Genomic DNA, 17,275 nt, shown 5'->3' with positions numbered 1-17,275 from the left:
AGATTTGCCCCATTCCATACAGCAAGTGAAATGCACCCACATGAAATCCCCTAGCTACTGAAAACACTGCAGTACCTGGGTGAAAGTGGATGTACATCTTAAACCAGATGCTATTCTTCCCTCACAAAAGGTCGCTTTTTGAAAATATTACTCTTTAGGAGGATGTTTCTAAATTGGAAATGCCATTGCTGCCTGGCCCTTCACCATCCACAGACCCAAGTGAGGAAAAGCCAGGACTCCCACACACCTCCTGCCAGGGTACCCGGCAAGGCCTCTCTAGCCCCCTAATCTGATGTTAAACCATCAGGGCAGATGCTCCACAGGCTGAGGAAACACGGCTGACCTGAGGGTGAGCAAAGCTACAGAACAACCAAAGCTGCCAATTAAAAGAAGAGTGCTTCCTCCTTAAGCAGTTCCAGCAGCTCACACCCCTGCTTCCAGCACCAGACAAGTCAACTCTGGAGAGAGCTGCCCCCACAGTGCTTAGTCTCACCAAGACCTGGTGCACACCAGGGAACATTCCATCTGCTGGAGGAAGATCTGAGGATCTCAATTCCAGCAGCCAGGCTGGCTCAGCCCCCAAGACAGGGTGGCACATCCTCAAAGACCTTAAGCTGAGATCATGAATTACTGTCTTCCATCCAGAAATTGTTCCTCACTATTTAGCTAAATCCCTTCTGTCCTATGGTAGACTGAATAAGGCTCCCCCTCAAAAGATAGCCCCATCTGATCCCTCTAACCTGTGAATGTGACCTCTATGGCAAAGGGAATTTGTAAATTTAACTAAGTTAGGGATCTAGAGATGGGGAGATCATCCTGGATTATCCAGCTGGGCTCTACATGTAATCATAAGGGTTCTTATAAGTGGATGCCAAGAGGGCCAAAGTAGGAAGTAGGAGACATGAGATGGAAAAAGAGATTGGAGTGAGGAAGAAGTCACAAGCTAAAGAATGCAAGTGGCCTCCAGAAGCCAGAAAAGGTAAGGAAATAGATTTTCCCTCAGAGCCTCCAGAAAGAAACAGCCTTGCCAACACCTTGACTTTAACTCAGTGAAACTGATTTGACTTCTGACCTCCAGAACTATAAGAGAATAAATGAGTATTATTTAAGCCACAAGCAGTGACTGAGAGAAGGAATCACCCTCAGGGCTTCCATAACTCTCCACTCTCTTAAATTAGCTCTCTGGCCCCCTGACTACTTTTGCCAGCTCCCTTCTCCAGTTATCTTGTGGGCACCTTCACTTGGCTTACCTACTGAGAAGAATGCACTGCAAACCAAATTTCCTTCTCTGCCTCCCCCAGGGCCCAGCCAAGCACAGCTCCTGAAATCCAGGAGGGACCCTGGGGGCAGAGGCTCATGGAGAACCCATTACTCTAAAAAAGGGGAGCCCTGGCCCCCCTCTCCCATTCCATCCCTGCTGATCCTTCCTCAGCTGCAGGCTTCTATCTGCTAACTAACTCTCCAGCTCTTGAAACTGCAGCCTCCCATCAATTCCTCAACTTCTCCAGGACCTGGTTTTAGATTAGAAAATACCTGTTTTCATTAAATAATCACTCCTGGAAATGGTCCTCAACACCTGCCCCACTTCTTATTCCAGTTTCTACCTCACACTTCACTTTTAAAATAAAGATGGAGGTGAAAATATATTCAGAGAATCTGTCCATAATGTCGTGTTAATTATCAACACAAGGCAAAATTCCAATACCGTTTTCCCAGAGAAGGGAAAAGCTTTACATTCCCTATTGAGGAAACTGTTCTGAATGACCCAAGGTGAGGGGTCCTATTCTGGAGTAGACTCCTGAAAACAATAAGGATACTCTGCTCACAAGACCCTTAAGTGCAGTTTCCCAAGAGTCCAGAGTCCATGGTAAAGTGTCTTCTACAGACAAGTGTAGTTTTCAAACTTCAAAATATCAATGGATACCCATTTTCAAAAAGTAACTTGTACAAGGACATCTAATAAAACACTAAAAGCTGAGAGGAGCTGCTGGGGGTGGGAGGGGCAGGAAGAACTGTATCTGATCCCCTCAGCCCAACAGGGATTTTAAAGCCATCTGAAAACCACTGATACCACACATGATCTATTTTTATATTATGTATAATCTTTTTAATAATAAATATTCCCATTGACACAAATCCTATAACAATAAAAGGCATTCCTGGTACTCACACAATGTCCCTTAGTGTTCTACTCTTATCATTCTATAGGGCCTACTTCCTCTTCTAGAGGGGGAGTTCCTTGGAGGCAGGAAAGTGTTTTTTTCCTGATTCTGACCCAGCTAATAGCAGAGGGTCCAGAACATAGTTCCTAATGTTTGTTGGGTGAAGGACTCAGATGGTCTTGAAGCTTCGGGTACTGTCCTTTATTTAAGACCTTATCTATCTGATGCAAAAAGACAAACAAAAAACAACTCTACCACAACTAAAGAATACGATTTCTTAGTGTCCCTGTACAGCAACGTAAATTTTGGTCTATCCAGTTTGTGATGATATTAAATCAAGACAACATGTGATGGAAGAACTATTGAGAACTGACTGATATGAAAACAGAATGTGACTGGAAAGACAGAATGAAATCTGAGTCCTCTAGAAATGTAAGCCCAGATGACCCTCCTAGGGAGAGGCAGGCCACATTTATAGGCAGGAGGGCTGCAAGTAATACATTAATGCAAGAAGGATTGGGAAATAATCCACATATTTCCCTGAAGGTAGTGAGCCAAACGTGGAGCAGGGGCATGGAGCTAAGAAAAGACCAAGCACATGGCACAGGGGGCCACAAGGACCCCAGCTAGCCCGAGAAGACACAGAGACTTCCAAAGCTGGCAAAGGCATTGGCTTGATGAGGCAAGCAATGGGGGCGGGTTGGGCGGAGGTGGAAGGGGCTCTAACAAATTAGACTTTGAGGAATGTCCTGATGCCAGCTGGATTTTTTAGTTCCTTAATAAAAGCAGAGAAATGAAGTGACCTGCACGATGTCAGAGTTGATTAGAGGGAGATAGAGACTGTAACTTAGATCTCCAGGCCCTGAGGTCTGTTCTCTGATTCAATGAAGCAAGTATGCATGTAACTGAGTATACTGAGCATATGTCTCTTCTGGAGCACCTTTCTGTATGCTTCCAGTTTCCTCCCTGCCCCTGTCTCTGCTTCTGCTCCTCATCTCTCCTTACCTAGTATGACCAGCCCAGGCTTCCTCTAGCCCCTACCCTTTCTTACCTTTTAAGGCCCACTTCCATGAAACTTTCTGAAATTCTTCCCTAAAAACTCCAACTCACACTTCTCTTTCTTAATTTCTACCATGCCTTTGGGCACTTGGCTCATCCAGCTCTTTTCTCAAATTTCTAGTGTCAAACACAATAGCATTGAATTTTATATTCTGCTCATTCATGTCTTATTCAACACCATATCCCCACTGCCCAGACACTCAAATTAAGGTTGAATGAATGAAAGAATGAAGGTTTCATCGCTTACTGTTTGTCTCTGGCTGAGGACAGGAACTGCCTGAGGCTTCCTTTATACTCCTTTGAAAGTTCTAAATAAAAATTTCATGACTAAGTAACACCATGTACTAAATAGAAACATTTAATAGTAAAACTATATCTAGTACACTGCAGTCTGGCATTTGCTGTAAGGCTACATTTTTCAGCTAGATGACATCAACCTAATAAGGACTAAATTTATTCATCTATATTGGGATATAATTTAGGGCAATTTATCAGCAGATAATTTTCTGAATAATTACAATGAGAGTGTCTAACATTTTTGGGCAAAAGATGTACCATAAATATTAAACAGGATATACAAATGCTTTCTTACATTTCATTTTATGTATAAACCACAGTGGAAAATTCACTTCATATGAGTAAAATTATTCATACTCTACTAAGTTCTATCTTAAAAGCTATAATAGTTTAAGAGTGAACATGCATCTTCTCTGCCATTGGATTGTGAGCTCCTGAGGAGAGAGACTGAGTCCTTGTTCTGTCCCTCTTACATTTGTCCTTCCTTGTACTGTGCCCCTCCTCACCCAGCAGATGCTTGATAAGCGTCTGCTGAACAAATGAGGGAATAGACAAATAACATGTGCGTAGCCCAGTGAAGTAAATGTTCTGTCCTTTTCACCTACAAGCAATGAGCATAAGCAGAGGGTCACAGGGAACCTCTCTATACCTAGGACACTAGAAAGATGTGATCAAGGTGGACAAAAATTTTGGCATCTCAGTGGGATAGAAAGAAGCAGGACACCTAGGTATATCCAAACTTTGCCTGTGACTTGTGGCACCCAGAATGTTGATGCCTCTTCTCTGGGCCTCAGTTTCTCTAACTCTGATCTCATCTAGCACCACCTGTCCTCTTGCCTTCCTGTCAGGATAGTTGTGCAGAAAAAACAAGGTGGTTTATGGAAAGTACTTTGTACACTATAAAGCACTGTATTAGTCTCCTAGGGCTGCCATATCAAAGTACTACAAGCTGGATGGCTTAAAACAACAGAACTTTATTGTCTCTCAGTTCTGAAGGCCAGAAGTCCGAAATCAAGGTGTCGGCAGGGCCATGTGCCCTCTGAAACCTGTAGGAAGAATCCTTTGCCTCTTCTAGCTTCTGGTGTTTGTTGGCAATCCTTGGCTTGTAGATCCATCACTCCAATCTTTGCCTCCATCATCACATGGCCATCTCCTCCCTGTGTGCCTCTGTCTCTGTGTCTCTTCTCCTCTTCTTTTAAGGATAGAAATCACATTGGATTAAGGGCCTACTCTACTCCAGTATATGACCTCATCTTAAGTAATTATATCTGTAACGACCCTATTTCCAAATAAGATCACATTCTGAGGTACTGGGGGGTTAGGACTTCAACATATCTTTCTGCAGGACACAATTTAATCTACAACAAGCACCATGTGAATAAAAGCACCACATTTAAAAACCAGTGAAATAATGTTAGGCTAAGTAATTCAGACTAACCCTCCTGCTGAGAACAATGAGAAAAGCTGAAAAAATATTTTTTTAATTCTGCTTGAAGTTATGGAGAATTAGCAGACAGTGAAGAATAATGGAGCCAAGATTCAGGAGAAGAGAGAAATCCAGAGAGGCGAGCCTGGCTTTTGGAGATACTCTTCCCCTAAGAATGCCTGCCACTTCTGGAAGAGTAGGCGAAGAGGCTGAAAGGCTGAGTAGCCCTTTGGACAGCTTGTGGGATGAGGAAAACGAAAATTAGAGTCCGATTCTCAAAGGCCTAATCCCTAAGAGTAAAGGTGAATCACAAGCAGACTGGTCCTCACAGGTGCAGAGGCCCCTTCAATCCTGAAACCGGCTGACAGTGCTAACAGATTGCTGGTGCTCCAGGGGCCTGCCAGAAGCAAATATAAATTCTCCCTAAAGGAAGATAACATCATCCAAGGCCTCAAGTTATTTCTGTAAGTTTTCATCTATGACGTCTGGCACTCAATCAAAAATAACCAGGTAGATGAGGATAAAAACAATATGAATAGATTCCAAGTAAAACAACAGGCAACAGAAACAGACAAAAGCTAAAAATAAAGGTGTTATCAGACACAGAATTTTTTTTAAAAACTATGCTTCATATGTTCAAAGAGTTAAAAGATAAAATTGAAAAGTTTCTCAGAGAACTACAAACAAAACAAAACAAAACAAACACATAGAAATCCTGGAACTTAAAAATAAAATAACTCAAAACTAAGAATTCAATAGGTGGGTTTAACAGCAGCTTCAATGCAGCTTGAAGAGAAAATTAGTGAACTAAATAATATGTCCAAACAAAATACCTAGTTTGAAACTAAGAGAGACAAAAGGATAGAAAATAAATATCAGGGAGTAAGAGATACAGGGGATGCCATAAGAAGGTCTAATAGATATGCTATTAGAGTCGCAGGAGAGGAAAGAGAGAATTGGGCAGAAGAAATAATAGCCAAGAATTTTTCAAAACTGAAGAAAGACACTAAGCACAGATTCAAGATCTGAAATGGATGAACCCTACACAGGATAAATAAAAAGAAAATTATACCTAGGCACATAATAATAAACTACTGTGCACCAAAGACAAAGTGAAAATCTTAAAAGCAGCAAAATCCCTCTTTTTTCCAGAGGGAAAAAAGACAGATTATTATCAAGGGAGTAACAAGAAGACTGACAGTTGAGTTCTAAATGAAAATACTGAAAGCCAAAAGACACTGGAACATTATCAAAGTACTGAAAGAAGATATCTAAATGTTTAAAGAACAAATAACATCAATTTTAAACAAACTCTTAAGGAAGAAACAATACCAATCTTACACAAATTCTTCCAGAGAACAAAAAAGATGGCATTTCCCAATTCATTTTATGAGACTAACCAAACCGTGGCAAAGATATTACAAAAGAGTAAAATTATACTTTCATGGGTATGGATGTAAAAATCCTGAACAAAATATTAGGAAAATGAATCCAGCAACATATAAAAATGATACTATAATACATCACAAGCAAATGGGTTTAATGCAGAAATGCAATCATCACATTAACAGAATAAAGGGAAAAAATCATATCAAAATATTCAGAAAAATAATTTCAACATCCACTTATGATAAAACTCCTTGCAAACTAGGACTAGATAGGGACTTCCTGAATCTCACAAACAGTATTTATAAATAACTATAGCACTCATCATACTTGATGGTGAAATGTTGAAAGCTTCCTGCTGAGATCAAGGACAAGACAAGGATGCCTGAATCACCACCTCTATTCAACATCATACTGGAAAAAAAAAGGTATAAGAAAGGGGGGAAAATGTCATTCACAGATATTTTGTTTGTGTGTGTAGAAAATCCAAGAGAATCTTCATATAAATTTCTAGAATCCATAATTAGTTGGGAGATATAAGGTCAGTCTGGAAATATCTCTTGTATTTCTAAACACAAAGACTAAACATTTAGAAAGGGAAAAAAAATTTTAGTTATAATTTACACTAACATCCAAATATAAAATTTTGAGGAATAAATCAAAAGATATGTAAGACCTGTACACAGAAAATTCTAAAATGTTATTTTGAGAAATTTTACAAGCCCATAAAAAACGGAGGAACATACCATGTTCATGGTTTTGAAGAACCATTCAATATTCAATATTCAAAATTCAATATTGTAAAGATGTCAGTTCTCCCCAAACTGGTCTATAGATTCCATTCAATCTCAATGAAAACCATAGCAATTTTTGTTTGTTCATTCTGTGCAAACTGGAAACAGATAAGCTGATTCTAAGATTTACGTGGAAATGCAAAGGGCCAATAACAGACTTGCTCCACAGGATACTGAAACTTATAGAGTAACAGTATTTAGAAAGTGTAATTTTGGCAAAAGAATGGACAAATAGACCAATATAATAGAACAGAAAGCCCTGAAACAGTTTCAGGCGCATATATGTTCACACACAGAGACCAACGTTGCTAGATTCCGGAGCAACAGTCTTTCTCTCGTGTAATCCTGGGCAAGGCTCTTCCTCTCTCTGGACCTCAGTTTCTTCATCTATAACATCTATAATTTGGAGTAGATGTCAAAATTCTGCTGTGAAATAAAAATAAACAGATTAATAAACATTTCCAAGTCTCCGCAATTCTCACTTCCACCTGGAAGCAGGACAATCTTTCAGGGAACCATTCCCTCTCTGCTTTCAGGGAAAAAGAAAAAGTAGGGATTTATGCCCTGGGTCCTACCACCTACAGATTTTAGCTCAAAATATTCCAGGCAGTCGGAGTGTAAAGGGTATAGACCACTGAGTCTTGTGTTGTTTGCTCATTTAGGAGGCATACATGGTAGTGGATGGATCAGGTAGATCTGGTTTTAAGATACTGCTTTTCATTTACATGCCTATCAAGTTTCTAATCAAACTGATTAAGCTCTCTGAGCTTCAGCTATCCTTATCTGTGAAAGTACAGTTACTGTGAAGATTAAATTTAATAATGCTTGTAAAGCACTTAGGACAGTGTCTAGCACATAGTAAGCATTTAAAAAGTGGAAGCCATTGTTGAAAATATACTGGGGCTGGGTGTTGGGGCAATGGTGACGATGAAGACAGGATAACAGAAATAAACTAGACTTGTGAGGGTTTATCACACAAGCGTCTAATGTGTGGTTAATATTTAATAAATATTTGTGGAAAGGAGAAGTTACTAATTTACCAGGCCCTCACAGATTCTTGTAGTTAAGGTGCCCTTGTTTATAGTGTTAGACTCCCTTTGAAATGACAACTGGATTCTTAATACACTCCTGCCTCCCATTATTACTGAAGATTGGGCTCACTCCCATGTCCCCAACACTGCCCCCACATACACACACATGGTCTGAGCCAACATCTTTTCCCTTCTTCCCATCCTGAACATATGGGGACCCCTCTGCCTTTACATTAAACTTGTGCCTGGTAGCCGGCAGCCTGGCTAATACCTGGTTGATTTATTGAGGGTCTCCCTTACCCAGAGACTCCTAATACAAAACCACCTATAAAGGAAATATTTCAAAACCAAGAAGAGGCTGGGTACTACAAAGCTCTATTCCAGAACTTACACTTTAGGCATGAAAACATCTGCCTGGAAGGGAGGAATGGCCAGGGCTGACTGCAGCACTCTTAGTCCTTCACTGCTGGGAAGTCTGGACCACTTCTGGACCCCACCATGGAGGAGTGTGTTAAGTATCCCACACCCTCCAAGACACCAAAAATCAAAGTGCTTTTAAAGTCACAGCTGAATATGCTAAACTATAATTAAATGAAGAGGTTTTCCTAATGACAGTTTTTGACTTGTAAGCATATCAGAATTTTGCTCCTCCTTCTCTCTGTAGAGATGGTTACACACCGGCCACCCAGGTGTCTGGAAAGCTTCTTGATTTTTGCTGCTACCTTTCCTCTTGCTCTTCCCAGTAAGAGAATCTGAAACCTGTTTTGGAAATCCGCTAAAATGTTTTAAAAAATATTTTTCTCCAATGAAATCCCTGTTATTTGCCAAAGGATCTTCTTGTTGGATGTTCAGTGGAACTAGAAACAGTTAATCTGCAGATAAAGAAGACTTCCTTGTTCCTTCATCCCTTAGCCTCCTCTGTTGCAGCTATACAGCTCTATTTCCCTCAAGGGTCCTCCCTCCCAGATCTTGCTGGCCCGTCTCTGAATTCTCTCCCAGTTTGCGCTGAGTAACAAAAGGGAAGGCATCACTCTGCAGCCTAGACTCAGTTCTGAAGTTCCAAATGCACTGCAATTTGTTACCAAAAGTTGTGATCTCCCCCAGTTTGTAAAACCCAAAGAGTACTATACTCTGACTTAGTATTCAGTCACCTTGGCAAACCACTCTGTGGAAAAGTGAACGCAGCAGCTGCTATAACCACATCTAGGGCTCACCCTTTGCTTTGATTTCCTGAGTACAGCAATAAACCAAGTCAGTCTTCTATGATAAACTGTTTTGAAAGAAGTGCATTAAGTGATTGAAATTACCTACATGCTCACTGTGAGCTCTGCATCTGTCCTGGAACCCTTGAAAGATACGGGACAATAGCATCATCTAACAAAGCCCTATTTATAGTCATAAACCAGGGCAGAGGCGAGGACTTCGCACACAGGGCAGGAGCCTTGACCTTGTAACCACTGGAGCTTGAGAAGAGCTGTAACCCACCATCTCACCTCTCCTGGACATCAGGGCCCACATTCACATGTGGTGAGCTCATCTTTCACATTGCCCCTGGCCCCTACCCCGTGGAATGGAGTAATTCAGCCTCTGTGTTTCCCTGGGACAAAGGGACATCTATTTCAGCAGCAAGCAAACTTTCTTCATGGGAATATAGCCTTGAATTTTAAAAATCAAAGCCAATAAAAAGAAAATATTTATAATATTTTACAACTAATTTTTTAGGAATATAGCTACTATACTCGATGTATATTCTTCATAAATACTATCTACTTCTATATATTCTTCATAAATACTATCTACTTCTAATGAGCTGAGAAATTTCACCAAATTACCTTTAAATTGAATTTCAAGATCTCTGCCTTAAAGTATGCAGTCTAGCCTCTGAGAACCATAGATTCAAATGGAGTTTAGCAAGTAAAATCTTGAGACCTTATGCTAACTATTGTCTGGTTACTATGTGGCCTTTAATTCTGTTAATACTTTACTCACACTACCTCGTTTAGTCCTCACAACAATCCTATGAGGTAGTTACTATTATTCTCCCATTTTACAGATGAGGAAACTGAAGCATAGAGAGGTTAAGTCACTTGTCCAAAGTCACAAAGCTAATAAGTGATGGAGCTGGAATCTGAATCCTGGCAGTCTGGCTCCAGTGCCCACATCTTAAGCATTCTTCCCAGAACGTGAAGAGAATGGGAATATGTGATACATTCACTTTGCGGAAAATAAAAGTCTAATGTTTAATCAGAATACATTTAAAATCCATTAGCATTAGTTCACGGGCACTACAATCCTGAATTCCAAGCAACGGTGACTTGCCGTCACTTCATTCCCTCCCCACACATGGGACTTGGCGTCATGGCCCTGCCCAAGGTCACAGAGCCCTGTGATCATGATGACAGAGTCTCTGGTGGAAAGGGCCACCGCAGGAGGAGTTAGAGGACTGAGGCTACCCATCCAGGACTACTACTTCTTTCCCTCCTGCTGCTGACTAAAAGAACACCACCACACCGGGAAAAACAGGAAGCTGGTTACCAGATATGCCAGAACAACAACTCCACTGTTCAGAGCAACTGGCGAGAATGATAGCCAACGCTGTGTCCCTGGGCCTGCTGCCTGGAAGGAAACAGCCAGGCCCAGGGCAGTGTTGGGCATGCCACAGGTGAGCACTGTGGCTTGTTCCTCCTAACCAGCCACCCTGAACAGCCCCCTGGGTCCTAGGATCTGGAGGGCAAGGAGCAGGAAAAGAATCCATGTTTACTGGACACCCACCATGCCAGTTTGTTCATGATCCCAGTCTCACACCTGGAAGATGGCTCATAATTTCCACAGCATAAATGAAGACAGTGAGGTTCAGAGAGCTTGACTGATTTGTTCAGTCAGGACACCACAGGCAGGGATTGGAACCTAGCTTTGTCTACCTTCAAAGCCCTCGATTTGATACATTCCTCACCATGCCATGCCGTAAAATTTCTTTCTTAAATTTAACCAACAGGGTATCTTGATTTTTATTTAGCCAACAAAATGAACAAAAACACCACTGAATCAGTATCAGTTTCTTTAAAGAAAACACTTTATGTAAAATTTCAAAAAAAAATTTTTTTTTTTTTGTGAGGAAGATCAGCCCTGAGCTAACATCCATGCCAATCCTCCTCTTTTTGCTGAGGAAGACTGACCCTGGGCTAACATCTGTGCCTATCTTCCTCCACTTTATATGGGATGCCGTCACAGCATGGCCTGACAAGCGGTGCATTGGTGTGTGCCCGGGATCCAAACTCGGGCCACCAGCAGTGGAGCATGCGCACTTAACCGCTTTGCCACGGGGCCGGCCCCCTCAAAAATTTTTAAAGGGCAAGCGAAATAGTTGCAGAATTATGATAAAGATTAAATATCAATATTGAGTAATGGCTGCATACAAACTGAAGAGAAAAGTTCAAGACAACTACTCCCAATAGTAATATAAACAGAAATACTGATCTCTAACAAGCTTGGAAAAATTTCAACTTCACTATTAATCAAAGAAATGCAAAAATAAAATCAATGTATGTTAGCTATTAAATTAGCAATTAAGAACTTACAGAACACAATGTTGGTACAAGAACATACTACTGTTGCAAGTGTAGATTGCTATTATACTTTGGAAAGCAATTTAGTAATTTGTACCAAGAATCAGAGATGCTTTTATACACTCCTCTACCTAGTAATTCCATTTCCTGAGTCTATCCTAAGGGATTAATTTAAAATATGAATTTATGCAGCATGGATACTTTCTTTTCTGCATTACTTATAAGTGGGAGATAAGTGGAATGCAGCCTAAACGTCATTCTGATAAGTATTGGTATATTTAGTCAAAAAAATATTACTCAGCCATTAAAAATGATGACAGAATCTATGTAGCAAAATGGAAAAATACTAAGTGCAAGATTAAGGAAAGAATAACTAGGATAGGATGTAAAAATGTAATTTATGTAAAATGTGATTATACGGACATGTGATATCAATTTGCAAAAAAGTCATCCATGACAAGAGGCTAAAAGGAAATACATCAAAAAGAGAAAAGAGGGTGTATTGTTCAAAATATTTTATGCAGGCTCTTCTGATAGGTTTACATGCATTTGTTGCATATTCCACTTTCCATTAGGCTTTTTTTTTTCAACAAAAGAGAACCGTATTTGCCACACTCTTGCCTGCTGGGATGGACATTTGCCTACTTGGCGGGCACTACCAGGTGGTACGGTTCAAGACGTGAGCCTGAGGGGTGGCTTGCAACATCCCTTTTCTCATGTGGTTTCTAGGCAGTGTCTGTGATTTGTGTTCTGTGTTTATGTTCTGACCCTGCAAAGGTTCCTTTTGTTCCATTAACCCTTGTGGTTTAGGGGCTACAGTGATGGCTACAGGAGAAGATCATGCAAACCTAACAATAAAAGATTTTTTTTTTTTTGTGAGGAAGATTGGCCCTGAGCTAACGTCTGTTGCCAATCTTTCCTCTTTTTGCTGAGGAAGACTGGCCCTGAGCTAACATCCATGCCCATCCTCCTCTATTTTGTATGTGGGACGCCGCTACAGCATGGCTTGATGAGCAGTGTATAGGTCCACGCCAGGATCCCAACATGCAGACCCCAGGCTGCGGAAGCAGAGCGTGCGAACTTAACCACTATGCCACCAGGCCAGCCCCAGTAAAAGCTTTTTAGGTTTCTTTTAAAACCAAAAAGAAAAACCGAGGACTTTCTGTTGTTTGTTTGTTTTGCACCTCAGGAGCAGAGGGTTGCATTTACCACAGGCAATAGGTCCTGGCACACGATTAACACCGTCTAGGCAAAGGCCTGCATTTACGTATGTATGCTGTTTTTTTTTTTTCCTTTTATGCCTTATAGCCTGCTTCCATTCCCCTCACCTCACAGGAAAACTTTCAAATGTGTTTGAAGTGTATCTTTATGTTTGCAAGAGTGCTCACAAAATGTGCAATGGGTTTTTCTGTGCACCTATTTTTAACTCATGATATATTAGTTTGTGCATATCATTCTTATTTTTTCCACTAAGCACTATGTTCTTAAGATTCACTCACACTGCTGTGTGCACAGTTCTCAGCTGCTACCTAATAAATACAATGAGGTGTGTATCCACGAGGGCATTTAATCCTGTGTACTCTCTCCGCCTATCATCCCTTCATCCCTTTTCTCTTTTCTCAACTCTTCCACTCATCCTGAACACATGCTGGATGTGGACTGTATGCATATGGCATAATATAATATCAACAGTGCCAAGTGAGTATGATTAAAGTTAAATTAAAAATTAAGTCCCTTTATTTTTTTTAAAGAGAAAATTGCATTTGACATATGTAGTTTTCAAGGATGTGCTTTTCTTGTATGTCAAGAAGTCTCTGTGATAACTTGAACCATTAAGAATGTATTAAAAGGGCCGGCTCCGTGGCTTAGCGGTTAAGTGCACGCGCTCTGATGCTGGCGGCCCGGGTTCGGATCCCGGGAGCGCCCCGAGGCACCACTTCTCCGTCCAACGTGAGGCCGAGTCCCACGTACAGCAACTAGAAGGATGTGAACCTATGACATACAACTATCTACTGGGGCTTTGGGGGGAAAAAACTGAATAAATAAAATCTTTAAAAAAAAAAAAAAAAAAAAAAAAAAAAAAAAAAAAGAAAAGAATGTATTAAAAAAAGCATACTCAATTCCCTCATCCTCTCTTAGACCTGTTTTGAACTAGCTGCTTTTAGAAGGGCCATAAATGGCCACCTAAGACCCTCTAGGTCGGGATCCGAATTCCAGAGATGTCAGAAGGCTGCCGCTGCTGTTTGATGGCATGAGGCTGTAATCTGGTATCTCGGAGGTCATGCTTTGATCCTGAAATTGACACTCTGGGAGCCATGTATGTCTCAGCAAGTGCACATAACAGGAAAGAGTGAAAGGAAGCAGGTTTTGAGCTGGGACAGGAGCAGAGGTAATGTCCCCACTGGGCTCCACGCCCTGCCTGTGACCCCTACCTCAGTAAAAGCTCTTTATGACTGCAGCCCTGCACTTCAGGTTCAACAAAGCGGTTTCACACAGACACCTTCCTTGGCACCTCATAACAATCGTGTGTGGGCCAGGGCAGGTGTTATCAGCTCTGGGTTAGGAAGGAAGAAGCTAAGGCTCAGAGAGTGAGGTGACTTGCTCAAAGTCACAGAGGCAGAAAAGGGTAGGCGTGACAGTCCACGTTCAGTTGGTGTGATCACCCCTCGCTCTCTTCCCTCCACCACAGTGGGACAGCACACCTGTGCACTTTGTGAGTCAGGGTTCTAACAGTCTACGCCTCCCAAGGCACTGGTGATTCTTGTCCTAGTGACTCTGTGCTCCAGAGATCATATTTCTACCAGTCCCTTCCTCCCACGATACTGGTGAACCATGCAGGGAGGTACTAGCGAAAAACGGGAGCCCCAAAGGGCCAGCTCCTCCCCTGCTTATAAGCACCTTTTTTCGGAGCTGGAAAAGATCTTAGGAACCATATCCCCCAGCGTTCTGGCAGGAAACAGATGGCACTCTCAAAGTGGGTAATTTGAGGAGAGTTTAATAAAGGGTCCATTTATAGAGGGGGTAGGGGAAACACAGTGCGGTGTTCTGGGACCAGTAACAGTGCCACATTTACACCCTAGGACCAAAGGGGTGAGGGTGGAGGAGGAGAGGCTACTGGAACCCTGAGACAGCGCCTTGTGAAGAGGACTGCCTGCCAGGAGCCCAGACCTGGTGATGCCACAGAGAGCAGCCAGGAGCATCACTATTTCGGCCTTGCTCTCCTCCCCAGTTCCAATCCCCTGTTGGTTCTCCCTACTGGCTGAAGAACACAATAGGTGGCCAGGAAAGCAAGGGAGCCCGTTCATATAGTCCCTACTGGTCAGCTTCCAGAGCACAGGGCAGGGTGCAGAAGGGTGGAGAGGGGATTGGAGGGGCAAATAGAAAACCTCCAGCACAAGAACTAACTAACCCACTCCCTAACTTGAAAGGCACCGTGCCTCCAGGGGAAAGGCCTGGTGCAGAAAAATCAACGGACGAGTTGTAGAGCTGCGCTGGGAACTCAGTCCCCAGTGCCAGTCCACACTCCTCCACTCTCCATTTGACCCAAGGATTCCTTTTTCTATAAGCATGACTCAAACCTTGAAAAAGAACAGGTCTTCAAATCAGCTGGAAATTGTTTATTTCTCATTTATGGATTGTGTATTCCAAAGCTGTCCTCCAGTGTACAGCCTACTCTCCCCTAGAGCTACTTCCCAAATACCTACTTTGCTCATACTGTATGCTACACCTTTGACACAGGAGGCAGAGTTCTCTCAATTTAAAGACACCAGCTCAGAATAAAACACCCTGCAGCAGGTATAGGCATACAAACACAAATGGGTAAGGGAAACATGTCTGCAATTCTGCAGCGAAGCCCACTGTGGCACAACGAGGGAAGAGGTAAGTCCTTCCATCCAACCTCCAGTCCAGACAACCAGACCCCTGGCCTTCAGCATACTGGCAGAGCACTCTACCACTCTACTTACACACATAAATAGCTGTGCATTGACCCATGAATTGCCCAGGCCTGGAAATATCCTCCAGGATATTTTAAAAATCACATGTTCTTCCAAGCCTTTTTTAAAGTTGACTGGAGAACTGGCTGGCTAAAAAAAGAATGAAGTATTGAGATCCTTTTTGTAGGCATTATCTGAGCTACAAATTCAAAATGGAAGATCAAAATGTTATTTGACTCTCAATTTCCTTATATATTCTATAAACCTTGCCCCCTTTATGATGTAAGACAGGCTTCTCGATTCTCTGGATTATCTCAAGAAAACCATGAAAGACTATCAATGATTAATCTCATGCAGATATTAGCATGATAGCTCTACAACTACAAAATTTAAAACATCAGAGAACTCTTATTTGGCTTCCTAATTTTTATATTCATTCATTCCGTCTCTACATGTTTCCTGAGTCCCTGTGTCTGGAGCTGTGGGCAGAACAAAGTGTAACAAGACTCAGAGAGGCAGGTGGGGACCAAATCGCAAAGGAAAGTTCTCCCACCTTCTTCTGTCTCTTGTAGGCAGGGAGGAGGCAGTGAAAGCTTCCGAACAGAGGAGTGATTAGACTGCATCATGTTTTGGCAAGTGATGCTGGAAAGACGTACAGGATGACGATGATGAGGCCTAGAGGCAGGAAGCCTAGTTAGGAGGCTGCTGTAATATTGCAGTTAAGATGTGAGGATGGGCAGAAAAACTACTTTCCCAGATCAGAGAACGTGGAGAAGGAAGTAGAAGAGATATGGACCAGGTCTGCATGATGCAGCAGGGAGATGTGTCCTGGACGTGTGGGAAGGAAACGGACTCTTGGCCACAGACATGTTTTCTCCATGAAAAGGAGGGTGAGCAGAGAGCCGCAGGGTGAGCAGAGAGCCGCAGGCTGAGCACCACGACAAGGGGAGCTGTGCCATTCCTGATGTCTAGACTCAGAGTCTGGTATCCATAGTGCTGATTCTCAGGAGCCTGGGTGGCGTAGTGCTCCAGCCAGGGAGTTGGAAGGAGACCTCTCACCCCTGACAGGCTCCCCTCAACTCCTATCTCTGTTCTAATGGGTCACCACTCTGGGGAGCCAGTTCTTCCTCTGCACAGCTCTTCACACTGTGAGGTTCTTTCTTAGCTTGGGTGAGAGCAGTACCCTGGGTCTTCAATCCACTGGTGTGGGTCCTTTCCTCTGAAGCCTGACAGAGTGTACCATTCCTTCTTCTCCTCAGTGTCTACAAAGGGGTCAAGTGAGGACCCTCCCCCAGAGGAAATTGGTGCTAAACAGCAGAAAAAAGAACCATAACTAGCTCGGCTCTGCTCAGCAAGCTGGCTTTCTTTTCTGCTTAAATGCAAATGTCACATAATGAAATTAAAAGTTTCAGTGAAGGGCTGTTCTGCTGGCAGTCAGATAGGCAGCCAGCCCATGGAGACACCTTTATTCTACAGAATTCTTCATGTTAAGGAGGTCTACCATACAGCCCTCTAGCCCTGGACAGACTGAAAGAGAAGTCCTGAAGGCATGAGAGCATGTGGTAGGGATCTTGTGAGGGCAGCAGTGCCATCCAATTATTTTCTGTTTAAACTGTTAT

At 42.3% G+C, this 17,275-nt stretch overlaps 1 protein-coding gene and 1 long non-coding RNA gene across 4 annotated transcripts in view; both read right to left on the bottom strand.

Moving 5' to 3' along the window:
* Positions 1-17,275, bottom strand: part of CTDSPL (CTD small phosphatase like) — a 113,464-nt gene that overhangs the window by 58,602 nt on the left and 37,587 nt on the right. The gene's annotated exons all lie outside the window — the stretch shown is intronic.
* Positions 4,473-9,847, bottom strand: LOC147917013 (uncharacterized). The gene is made up of 2 exons (XR_015552196.1): positions 7,077-9,847; positions 4,473-4,710 (listed from the first exon to the last, which is right to left on the bottom strand). It is a non-coding gene; the product is annotated as an uncharacterized LOC147917013 (long non-coding RNA).

Source organism: Ceratotherium simum, chromosome 5, assembly GCF_057802395.1.
Source record: "Ceratotherium simum simum isolate JZ-2026a chromosome 5, ASM5780239v1, whole genome shotgun sequence".
NCBI lineage: Eukaryota > Metazoa > Chordata > Mammalia > Perissodactyla > Rhinocerotidae > Ceratotherium > Ceratotherium simum.
Note: the sequence above shows the minus strand (reverse complement) of the source record. Positions and strands in the feature narration are given on the sequence as shown.